The sequence below is a fragment of the Neovison vison genome, chromosome 12 (assembly GCF_020171115.1).
Source record: "Neovison vison isolate M4711 chromosome 12, ASM_NN_V1, whole genome shotgun sequence".
Taxonomy (NCBI): domain Eukaryota; kingdom Metazoa; phylum Chordata; class Mammalia; order Carnivora; family Mustelidae; genus Neogale; species Neogale vison.
In genome coordinates, this window is record NC_058102.1 from 94557605 (window position 1) to 94571015 (window position 13411).

At 39.3% G+C, this 13411-nt stretch overlaps 1 protein-coding gene across 3 annotated transcripts in view; it reads left to right on the plus strand.

Moving 5' to 3' along the window:
• SRGAP1 (SLIT-ROBO Rho GTPase activating protein 1) overlaps nt 1-13411 on the plus strand; it is a 274642-nt gene that overhangs the window by 152673 nt on the left and 108558 nt on the right. The gene's annotated exons all lie outside the window — the stretch shown is intronic.

Sequence of the window (13411 nt, forward strand, 5' to 3'; positions counted from 1 at the left end):
CCTCCTTGGCTCTTAAGATGGAGATAGCAGGGGTCTACTAAAATAATATTTTATTTTTTGGCAAGGTCTTATAATTCCACTGAACAGTTATGACAAATCCATTGTAACTTCTAGTTTTCTTTCTCCTTTCTTTTTTTTTTTTTTTGAAACTTTACTGAAATCAGCTTTCCTTTTCAAAAAAAAAACAGATACTTTATTTTATTATTCATTCAACAGATGTGTATTATCCTTGTGTGACAGGCACAATGGTAGGTTCTGAGGTTACAAATGTGAGTAAGACTCAAATCCTCAGTACACCAGAGGAGCTCATAATCTAATAAGGAAAGGAAGCATAGAGATAAAAATTACGTTATAAATCAGTAACTGCTCTTACAGAAAAAGGACCTAAGACCACAAGAGCACAGAGGGGATTGTAAGGCATACTGCCTAGGAAAATGGAGAAAGATTTCACAAAGAGAGTGGCATTTGATCATCATCTTAAACTTAATGAGGTTTTACAGAGGAATTAGGACAAGTGCATTCTTTTATACAGAGAGAACAGCAAAGAACAAGGTCCTGAGGTTCTGATCTAGGAAATGGTGGTAGGGGAAAATGATGGTAGGTGGGACTCTTGGTGGCCCCATCTACCTAACTCTTTTTATTTTTTAGATGTTAATTTCTTTTTTTATATTATGTTACTCACCATAAAAACCCATAGCAAATATCATTCTCAGTGGGGAAAAGCTAAGAGCCTTTCCGTTAAGATCAGGAACTCAACAAGGATGCCCACTCTTGCCACTCTTGTTCAACATAGTACTAGAAGTCCTACCTACAGCAATCAGACAACAAAGAGAAATAAAAGGTATTCATAGTGGCAACGAAGAAGTCAAACTCTCTGTCTTCGCAGATGACATGATTCTTTATGTGGGAAATCCAAATGACTCCACCCCCAAATTACTAGAGCTCATACAGCCATTCAGTAATGTGGCAGGATACAAAATCAATGCACAGAAATCAGTTGCTCTCTTATACACTAACAATGAAATTGTAGAAAGAGAAATTAGAGAATCAATTCTATTTACAATAGCACCAAAAACCGTAAGATACCTTGTAATAAATCTAACCAAAGTGGTAAATTATCTATATTCGAGGAACTACAGAACATTCATGAAAGAAATTGAAGAAGACACAAAAAGTTGGAAAAACATTCCAAGCTCATGGATCGGAAGAATAAACGTTGTTAAAAATGTAAATGCTGCCCAGAGCAAGCTGTACTTTGAACACCATCCTGATCAAAATACCATCAGCATTTTTCAAGTGCTGGAACAAACAGTCCTAAAATTTGTATGGAACCAAAAAAGACCCCAAATCGCCATCTGCCTAATCTTAGCAGTAGTGAGTTGTAAAGATATATTAGGCCACCTTGTTTTTGCCCCAATCTAAAGCTCACAATAGCTACACAGCTGGCTAGGGTTAGCAGACTTTTTTTTTTTTTTTAACGATTTTATTTATTTATTTGACAGAGAGAAATCATAAGCAGACGGAGAGGCAGGCAGAGAGAGAGAGAGGGAAGCAGGCTCCCTGCTGAGCAGAGAGCCCGATGCGGGACTCGATCCCAGGACCCCGAGATCATGACCTGAGCCGAAGGCAGCGACTTAACCCACTGAGCCACCCAGGCGCCCCTAGGGTTAGGAACGTAGCCTGTAGGATGGTGAAGCATACACAGTGGGTCAACAGCTATCTGAAATTTAGAAAAGCGTATCTGGTGGGGGTGCAGGGGGTGGAAGTGCAAGAATTTTCTTAGTTTGAGGAATTGGTTTGTCATCTAAGCAACCAAGGAAACCAAGAGAGACTTTTACTCAGGGATATGACATAATCAGCTTATGTTTGTTGAAAGCTTTGTGAAGAGTAAATTGGAATGAAAAACTGGTCTTGGGAAAGCTGTTGCATTAGTAATCTGGCTGGTCGTTTCTGCTGTGTCATGAATTACGACCAGAGAGTAGTTCCGTATGTGTAATGATACGATCTTCAGAAAGTGTGCGTCTGCATAGATTGAGAATTATTTAAATGCTTCATTATTATTGCTGTTGTTTTATAAAAGGTCTGTTCTAATCAGATTTCCTTAAGGCTTCTCCTCTTTTATCTGATTGCTCTTTACCCTATTGGAAAAGAAAAAGAACCTAGCAGTGATTCCAAGATTCCTGGGCTTATAGTAACCATGCAGATGGGTTTGGACTGCTTCCACAAAACAGGGCAACAGTCACAGGGGTGGGGGGAATCCTTTCAAGATATTAGCCTCCACCCCTTGAGGTATAAAGAAAGTGTCTTTGATACCACTAGCTGCAAGACAGTAATAACGGGGTGGGGGGTGGCACGCAGGAAGAATGCTGATTTCCTTAAACTGTGTCATGTAAGGAATAAATACACTGGGAATATTTAGTACAAGGAAAGTACTTAAGCCTTAGCTAGGACAGAGTAGCCGTCTTTGCGTATTTGAAGACCTGTCCTATAGAAGATAGCTTACATTAACTAGCTCTGTAAGTCTACAGGAGTTAAGACCAATTGATAAAACATGAGGGGAGACAAGTTCCTTAGCCTAGGGAAGACATTGCAACAGTTACCGCTGTCTGATACCAACAAGGGAGCTCCATGGCGTTTTGCTCTGTTGTAGCTTTGGAATGGACTTCATCTTCCTTGCTATGGTACCTCATACAAAATTTAAGCATTCTAGAAAGAAAGTCTTGAATTATGTTGAAGTGACCATCTCCGACTACTGAGTTGAAAGTCACTATGAATACACTTGTGCCAGCAGGTAGAAAAATGGAGGGTGACTTCATGAGATGAAACAAAGATGTGAGACTGCATAATAATAGCAACATTATGACAGAACCTTCATTTATAGAGTTCTTCAAATGTGCCAGATACTCTGCTGGGCACAAACAATGACTATCTCCTTTAATCCGTGTAAGAACCCTAGGGAGTATACAGTTGACTCTTGAACAATGTGAGGGTTAGGGAGCCAACCCCCTACACAGTTGAAAATCTTTTTTGAATCTCCTAAAGCTTAACTACCAGTAACCAGATGTTGACTGGAAGCCTTACCAAGAACATAAACAGCCAATTAACACATATTTTATATGTAAATTTACTATACTCTTATAATAAAGTGAGCTTGAGAAACGAAAATGTTATTAAGAAAGTCATAAGGGAGAGAAAATGCACTTACACTACTGTGCTGTTTTTGTATAGCTGTTTTTCAAAAAAGCTTGACATATAAGTAGGTCCATGTAGTTCAAACTTGCATTGTTCTGGGGTCAACTGGATATTGTACTATTCTCTATTTTACAGATGAGGAAACAGCTCAGAGAAGTAAAAGATATTTAAATAGTCTGACCCTAGACCATATTGAAGATTATGGGTTTTTTTTTCCCCCTTTCAGATAGGCTGTCATCCCATGTGCATTTGCCCACTAGCCACAAATGTTTGCTAAATTTCTCTGGTTATATTCAAGGAGCCAAGTCCTTGATGAAATTCCCACTTACCTGCGGGAATATTTTTTCTTTTTCCATCCTTTACTTAAATAGGTGGCTAATTCTATAGACCAAATAACCACTTGTAGTTCTGAGATGGTACTATTAGTATTAGGCTAAATATAGAGCAGTAAAGGAAGATTCTGATTTAAATTCTTTTTTTTTTTATTATTTTTAAGATTTTATTTATCTGAGAGAGAGAGAGCACAAGCAGAGAGGGGGGAGGGACAGAAAGAGAAGGGGAAGCAGACTCCCTGTTGAACAGGGAGCCCAATGTAAGGCTCCATCCCAGGACCTGAAAGGCGGACACCTAACCAATTGAGCCACTCAGGGGCCCCTAGGTTGTATTCTTGAAAATTGATTAGTTTATTAAACTTTGAGTTTGGCTCAAGATTTGTATGTAGAGATTTTACTTGGTTCAGATTATTTGAATAAGCATGAATCAGACTGGATTGAAATGGTTGTGTTTATCTCAGTCACTAGACTGTAAGGCCACTTTTTCTAACCTTGACACGTAGAAGACACTCCTAAAAACTGGTAGAATGAATGAGTGAATCCATGAGTGAGCACATGAATGAATGAACTTTTATTAGTATCTCAAAGAATCTCTGCCTTTTGCTTACTAATTCAATGGATGACTTACAAATGAGCAAATCTACTTAACTGATGTATTTCTGTAAGTAGTCCCTGGATTTTTCTTACTGCAGTGCTATTAAGACTGAAATCTTACACAATGTGGTTCCCTACACAATGTGGTCTATTTGGCTTCACCACAGACTACACTCATAACCCCCACCAACTGTGCAATTGAGAAGCAGTGTGGCTTAGGATCCCCGCACATGACGTCTACCACAGGAAAGAAAGACAGTTGGCTTTGGTGAGAAATTTGTAGACTCAGGTTGGTGTACCATAAAAAATATATTATTATGTCCTCTCCATGTTAATAAACATTTTCTTATTATGCTGCTAAAAGAAATGTTTGTAAAGTTTGAGTTGATAAATCTTTGTAAAGTTCAGCATATTGGAAAATGCTGTGGAAATACACATTTCGTTTATTTTTATGTTTATTATATTACAACCTGAACCAGAATTTCATCACACATTCTGTTTTTAATTGGGTGGGTTTGTTTACATCAGCTACTCAGAATATATGGGTAAGTGATTATTCATTTATTGACACCAAAAAGATATTTCTAATTTATCACCATTTGAGTAGAGAAATAACCCTAGCATGAAAAAAATGTTTCTTGAAGAGTTGAGGAAATACAAGCTGAAGATTAAAATAGTTGTCCCCTCTCCTTTATTCCTTGTGGGATTTTAAATGTGAATCTTGAGTTACTCAATCTTTCTGTTCTGGTGCTTTTATACCTGGGAGGTTACGAGTGACAGTATACATAATTTTGCGTCTTTCAGATTGTTGGCTTTCAGGCTAAACACAAGCAAGAGCAGACCTTTTTCACATAGATGCCAAATGCCACATTTGCCTAGCAATTTATTAGTGAATATTCTAGGAGATGTTCCAGATACATCCTTGAAAATTAAGTTTTATCTTGTTTCAGAACGATGTTCTGTTTCCCATGATTATGATTCTGATTTTCCTACATTTTCTAATGGCATGGAGTTTGTCTAAGAGAATATTGTTTGGTTTTCTCCTCAGAAATGAAGTAGATTGTGAGGCTAATTCCATGCATTCATACTTAGTTGTGTGTTGTAATAAACACAAAACCATGTCACTTGACGGAGAGAAGGGAAGAGTACAGAGTATAGAGACAATGTTAAATGTTATCCAGAAGCTTGGTTCAGACCATTAAGACTATCCTAACTTTCCCCATTAGGCATTTTGGAGGACGCTGCTGCTTCTGTCTTCTGAATTTGCATGATTTAGAAGAATCTATTATTACAAAGACACATGAACAGGAGCCTTGGAAACTTAAAAGCACACACACTGTGGAAGGATGGACTGACCCTTTTAACCAAAATTTACATCCAAAACTCACTGAGCGTGAGACACCAAAGTCATTTAAAATCTTCTCATTAAATATTTAATCTGGTTTTCTTCTTCCCCTCTTATTCTCTCTCTGACTCAGCATAAGGTCGGGATTCTGGTCATCACAATGGATTTACTTCAAAAATTCCTCTGTGAGAAGCCAGAAACCCTCTGAGTTGGTCATTTAATCCAACCATGTAGATCATTGATTGATTGCTCAGTGTACTGACATGTGGTTTTATTAATTATGCTCTTTCTTCTGCCTTTCTCTCTCTTATTTCTGGGAGTTTCAGGGAGCAAGCCTGCAGGCCTCCAGGATTAGAGATCCTGGCCAGGGCCCACACAGCATAGTGCTTATTACAGTGCTCTGTATAAAAAGCTGTTTTGGCATGTCTGGCTTTTCCATGAGATTATAAACTGTGGAAGGCAGAAGCCATGCTTTATTTACTCAGGTCTTGGCCAATCATTCAAGAAATGGGTATCTAGAATCCGAAGTATGCCAACTACCCAGGCAAACCCTGGACCATAGTGCCTGCTCTCAATGAAACGCTCTTTGTTTGTGAGGAGAGAAAGAAATGTGCTAAGTGTAATATTAGTGGGAAGCATCAGCTTAACATTCACCGTATGCCACATTTTGTGTTAAGTAGCAATAAGGACCATCCCAACAAAACTCTGACTTAGAAACTACTGGTGTCTCCATTTTGCCCTTGAAAAATATTGAGGTCTCACAAAATTATTTAACTTAGGCACAGACTATAACAGGTTTGAAAATAGGCAGTTCGATTTTAGAGCATAAACTCTTAACCACTAAATTATGCAGCCTAGGGGTTGGAAAAATGAACATATTATAAAATCACAGAGAAGGGGGTGGGGTGCCTGGGTGACTCAGTCATTAAGTGTCTGCCTTCGGCTCAGGTCATGATCGCAAGGCCCTGAAATCAAGCCCGCATTGGGCTCCCTGCTCTACTTCTTCCTCTCCTTCTGTCCCTTCCCCCTGCTTATTTTTTCTCATGCTCTTCCTTTCTCTCTCTCCTTCTTTTTCTCTCTCTAAAATAAATAAATAAAATCTTTTTTAAAAAATCACAGAGAGGGGAAGATGCCGTTTCTTTCTTTGGGAGGCAAGGTGAAATTCCGAGAAGGTTTTCGGAGTAGCAGACAGGACTGTAGCAGGGAAGAAAAGAAAGGAGAGTCCTGGCAGAGGGGGCCAGCCTGGGGAAAATACAGAGATGGGAAATCAGGACAGGTGAGGTGACATTTTATGACCAGGCTGAAGAATATCGTTTGAGATTTGTGGAAGGTGAAGTAGGCTAGGTAGGCAGGGGAGGTTACGAGTGATTTAAGAATTTTGAACTCTATCCTGAAAAATTAGAGCAAGCCTTTGGAGGGCTTACTCAGAGAAAGGACACAATTAGATTTTTTTTTTTTTTTAATTCTAATGGCATGCAGAAGAATGGATCAGCCAGAATAGATAGGATTGGTGACTCCTCCTTTAGGGAGAAGTGAATCTTGGATGAACCCCAGATTCTGACCTGAGTGACACTGTTGTTCTGGAAGCAATACAAATTCATTAGAACCCTTTTAGAAAATGATCTTCTGATATGTATCAGGGGTCTTAGAAATGTCAGTACTTCCAGCTGCTAATCTCATGTCTGGGAATTGATCTTAGGGATACAACATAAAATGCAAGATATGCCCTCAGGCTAGCATTTATGATAATAGTTAAGAGTGCTTAAGGCAGATTGGTAACAGTGAATGAGTAAGTAAATAAATGATTGAATGATTAATGGAAAATAGTAATGGAAAAACCAGTAACCATAATAGAAGAATAGTTAATATACATTCACTGAATAGTTAATATGAATCCAATAATGATGGTTCTGAAAATTATGTAAGTACATGGAGAAATGTATTGTTACTGGGGAAAAAAGCAGAGTAGAAAAAGATACTTCATTATGATAGAACGATTACAGTGCAGACCCACGTTTAGATGAAAAGCTTGAGGGAAAAACACCAAACTATAATGGTGGTGGTTGTGTCCCTCTGTTCTCTATTTTTCAAGAGTTCTTCATGGTATTTAATTCATTTTTATAATGTGAAAAGGTAAATACCTTGGGACTGTTCATTTTAAACTTAATGTCTGAGGTGTCCAAAACATCAAAGTGACAATAAATAATAATTAGAAATAAGCTTGGTATTCAACTCTCAGTGTACAAACTGGAGACAGTAAATGGCAACTGAATTGAAACTCTAACTATTTTCCTTCCCTTTGGATCAGAATCTCAGTTTTATTGTAATGTATTAGAAGTTTTGCCATCGCTGGAACTTAACAAAGGCTCATATTAATGGGAGAAGAAACCTAAATCTTCCCATTTCCAACTCTACCCAAGCAGTTGAAGGGACTCTCCTGCCGTTTGCAAATGTAATTTTATTTTTTTTCAAAGATTTTATTTATTTATTTGACAGACAAAGATCACAAGTAGGCAGAGAGGCAGGCAGAGAGAGAGATGGGGAAGCAAGCAAGCTCTCTGCTGTGCAGAGAGCACCATGGGGGCTCTGAACCACCCAGGTGCCCCTGTTTTCAAATTTTTAATGAAATAGAATTCAGAGGGATATTTAACCTACTGAATTTTGATGGGCTTCAGTAATCCAGATATTTTCTAATTGGAGGGTGTCCATTTATTAGTCTAATATTGCCATGTACTAACTGTGTGCCCCAGCAGGTATGTTTTGGTTTAAGATCATTTCTTTTGGGGTCTAGAGTAGCATTTTGAAGACGGGATTGTTTTTCACTGTTAATGTAGGAATTTGGAGACATGTTTATTTTTTATTTTTAAGATTTTATTTATTTATTTAACAGAGAGGAGCACGTGAGCAAACTAGGCAGAGAGGCAGGCAGGGGGAGAGGGAGAAGCAGGCTTCCCGCTGAGCAGGGAGCCCGATGCAAGACTCGATCCCAGGACCCTGGGATTGTGACCTGAGCTGAAGCCAACCGCTGAAAAACAGGGCCACTCAGGCATCCCTGGAGACATGTTTAAAGTTGAGGTGGGGCTAACATGAGGTGATCCCTTCACCGTTTCCATGCTCACAGCAGAGACACCATGGCCCAGCACTCAGACAGGGACTTGATGCTGTGTCCAGTCGGTTGTGTATTTGTGAAGATGTGCCGTGAATTCATGTTTCAGGCATTAGTCACATGAATGAGTGCTTCAGAGTGCAGTGCAGTTCTATAACAACCTTTGCACACTAAAGAAGTTGTGGTGGGAAGAGAGTAGTTAATTTTGAAGTTACTTCCTAGATGATGGAGGATTTGGACTGTGAATTAAAGCAAATGGGCAGCAACTTTGCTGGTGTGTCATGAGGTTAGGCAGGGGTTTACCAACCTGAAAGGAACTCCCCACCAACTTTTCAGAACATCTGAAATTCCCATGGATCCTTAAGTCCTCTTTCTTGATTTGTATTTGTCTTTCATGTTGGCTTGAGGAAATTTCCATTTCCTGGTATATGTTCGATTAATTCATTGAGTACCATTAGTGACCCCCATGAAAATGGAACAGAGAAAGGTAAGTTTTGTGTACATACGTGGCAAAGGACTGTGGATGGAAATAAAGCCTGAGGGCTAGAACACAGTTCTTGGGCCCTTCTAAATTGGGTGTCACCTGGAGGGACCTAATGGCCAGGGCAATGGGCAGGGACAGCAAAATCAAATCAACCAGTATCTGCCAACCACTTTGTACATGAAAGTTAATGCAGCAAGTGTCCTTACAGATTAAGAGAAAGAAAAATATGACATGGCCTTTTTGCTTGAGGAAGTTGTCATTATAAATAGTGTCTAGGAAAGAAATAATTATAATATTTATGGGATGTTTACTGTGTGTCAGGTTTTAATCTAAAGGCCATGTATGCCCCCATCAACCTGTGAGATAGGTACAATGACTATATTCAGTTTACAGATCTCAAAACTGAGGTCCACGGGAATCCAAAGTCTTTGAAACCTAAGACCCAGGCATTGGGACTCTAGAGTCCTTGCTTTTAAGCATTATGAATACAGCCTCTCAGGCAATTTTTTTTTTATATTTCAGGGCCTCTGGGAAAAGGTGAAAGGAAAATGTAAGCGTATGCTTGGTAGATTGTAGTTTGTGATGCCAGCCAGATTTCTTCTACCCCATTACCTGAAATCTTATAAAATGTGAAATGTTCAAAGAATCTTCTTGCTTGTTCTAAGATATTTGACCTAGGACAGCCTGGCAGAACTCTTATCACCCCAAACCCAAGTCTTCAATCTGATTTTAAATATTCTCATTCAGGGCTAATCGGACCTAAGGGATTTTTTGTTGTTGTTATTATCCTAAGTCTTTGCCAAGAAATACTTTATTTTTGGACTTTCTACCTGAAATGTGAACAGCTGAGCAGAGTCACTCAGTGGCCTTTGATCCCATTAGAGAGTTCTGAATTGGTGACCCAGATCCTTGCATGAAATTTGATATTAAAATAACACCAAACTGAAGACATAGGAGATTACAATGTAATGTATACGGTCAGAGTAACCAAGACTCGAGGAAAATAAAATGAGTTTCACTTGGCTTCATTTGCTCACTTGTGACTTTCCTTTCACTCTTGAGTGATTCTTCACCTACCTCTTCACATATCAGGGACACAACAAAACACAAAGTCTCTAACTCCAATTTAAGGATGTTAGAAGCTAGCGGAGCTTGCTAAATAGCAGTACTCTTTATCGCGTCAAGAAGACCCCGTAATAAGTGCTGCTGATGAATTTGAATTCCTCTCAGTTCAGGTACTACCCTGTTGTCATCTTTCCACACTGTTTTATCTTCCAGGAGTTTATGCTTCGTCACGTTTGGCCTTCTTTGAGGGAGGCCTGACCGTGACTGTCCTGGGTTTGCAGATGGACAGTGTTTCCTCTTGATCCTAATGTTTTCATTTTTTAAAGATTTATTTATGTGAGGGACATGGGATTGAGCCCCACATTGGGCTCTCTGCTCTGCAGGGAGCCTGCTTCCTGCTCTCTCTCTCTCTCTGCCTGCCTCTCTGCCTACTTGTGATCTCTCTGCCAAATTAAAAAAAAAAAAAAAGAATTATTTATTTGAGAGAGAGAGGAAGGATGAGTGGAAGGGGCAGAGGGAAAGAGAATCCCAAGCAGATTCCACGCTGAGCACAGAGCCCGACATGGGGCTCTATCCCATGACCGTGAGACCTTGACCTGTACCAAAAGCAAGAGTCAGACACCCAACTTTCTGTGCCATCCAGGCGCTCCTCCCCTTACATTTTCTTAAGAGTGGCCTGTGGGGCTTTCCTTTCTCCTCTCTCACCAGGGGCCAGCCTTCAGCAGATGTAGTAACTACTTGAGCTATTACACAGACACAGTATTTCGGCGGGTGTGTGAGTTTATTTAGCAAGCGTTTATTGGAAGCTTCCCACGTGCACTCACTAGCCAGGGAGGGAATCCCCCCTTACATGCCATACCATTGGTGCCTCTCCTGCCTTCCCCTACTCCTGGCCTGGTTCCCAAGTACTGTGCAGGACACCAGAGTCCCAGAGCTGGCCGAGATATGGCCCTTACCCCCCATGTGGACATCCAGTGGGAGACACATAAATGATCCAGTGGATATTTTTCTTGATTCAAATTGTAGCTGAACCCACACTACATTTTTTCCATTTTCTGTAGCTGACTACATCAGGAACTCAAAACAGGAAGAAAATAAAAATTAATTTGGATATATTATTTCCTTTAATAGCTTATAGATTTGCTGGAAAAAATATTCCAGTACTCAAACATCAAACTCACAGAATTAGCCTAGCAAAGACTGTTTTGAATGCTGGTTGTATAACAACTGAGCAGAAGCATAGAACTCTTTTTCATCTTAATGAAAATAATAAATGCAGATGAGCACCAGGTGTTGTAGGGAAGTGACAAATCACTAGACTGTACACCTGAAACTGGTATTACACTGTAGGCTAACTGACCGGGATTGAAATGAAAACATTAAAAAAAAGAAGTTAATAAATACAGAAGCAAAAGCCTGTGGATGATAAGTGGTCTCCCTGTCTCACTGTTTTGAAAGTGCTTTCTTAAAACTAAAATTATAGTCAATCAAATAGTTATTTTGGAAAGGGAGAATTAATTTCTGTTTTGGTTTTTAACTGAGCTTTTTGGGAATCCCAAGATTTCTTTGTGACAATACTAAGATGGGATGCTGAAATTCATCTTTTTTTTTTTTTTTTTAAAGAAGGTTCCACACCCAGTGTGGAGTCCAGTGTGGGGCTTAAACTCGTGATGAGATCAAGACCTGAGCTGAAGTCAAGGGTCAGACACTCAACCAACTGAGCCACCCAGGTGCCCTTATTTCTGATTCTTTAATGAATAATGCAACGAAGTAAAATTGTGTTCTGAGAACCTACTTACTTTTCCTTCTTGTTAAAGTCTGATTCAGGTGGTGGGAAAGCCATCACACTCTACTTATTTGCCTCCTATCCAGCCTTTGGTGACATTTGTGCATACGTCTAGTATCTAGAAAGGACCATTTAGCTAGAATCAAAAAGATAAATAACTGTTAGCAAGGATGTGGAGGAAAGAAGACCCTTGTGCACTGTTGCTGGAAATGCTAATTGGTGCAGCCACTGTGGAAATCAAAATAATAAAAATAGAGGGACACCTGACTGGCTCAGCTGTTGGAACATGCAACTCTTGATCTCAGGGTCATGTGTTCAAGCCCCCACAGGATGCAGAGATGACTTAATAATAAAATCTTTTGGGGCACCTGGGTGTGCTCAGTAGGTTAAGCCTCTGCCTTCGGCTTAGGTCATGATCTCAGGGTCCTGGGATGGAGCCCCTCATCGGGCTCTCTGCTCTGCAGGAAGCCTGCTTCTCCGTCTCTCTCTGCCTGCCTCTCTGCCTACTTGTGATCTCTCTCTGTAAAATAAATAAGTAAAATCTTTAAAAAAAATAAAATATTTTAAAAAATTAAAAATACAAGTATCATATGATCCAGTAATTCCACTATAGGTTATTTACCCAAAGAAAATGAAAACACTTATTTGAAAAGATATATGTACCCTGTGTTTATTGTAGCGTTATCTACAGTAGCCAACATATGGAAGCAACCCAGTTTCCATTGATAGATGAATGGATAAAGATGCTTGGCAGGGGGTGTATATCTATAGTGGAATATTACTGAGCCATAAAAGAGTCAGATCTTGCCATTCGCAATAACATGGATGGACCAAGAGAGTATTATGCTAAGTGAAATAAGTGAGACAAAGAAAGATAAATATCACATGATTTCATTTACATCCCATCTAAAAAGCAAAAACAAAAAGCAGAAACAGATCCATAAATACAGAGAACAAACTAATGGTTGTCCCATGGGAGGGAGGAAGGGGCATGGGCAAAATAGGTGAAGGGGAGTGGGAGATACAGGCTTCCAGTTATAGAACGAATAAGTTATGGAGATTAAAGATACAGCATAGGGAATATAGTCAGTGATACTATAATAGCATTGTGTGGTGACAGATGGTAGCTGTGCTTGTGGTGAACATAGCATGAATTACAGAGATGTTGAATCACTATGTTGTACACCTGAAACAAATGTAACATTGTGTGTTAACTATACTGTAATTAGAAAAAAAGAGGGTAGGGGGCCTCACTGGCTCAGTCAGAAGAGCATGTGACCCTTGATCTCAGGGTCCTGAGTTCAAGCCCCATGTTGGGCACAGAGCTTACTTATTTAAAAAAAAAAAAAAAAAAGATTAAAAAAAAAGAAGGCAGCTTGGTTAAAGATGTTTATTATATTAAAGATATGCTGGCCTTCCATTGTATTATATACATTCTTCTATTTTCAGTCACTGGACTTTTTAAGATATAATTTAGAAACAAGTTTCTATTACTTTTACTTTTTAA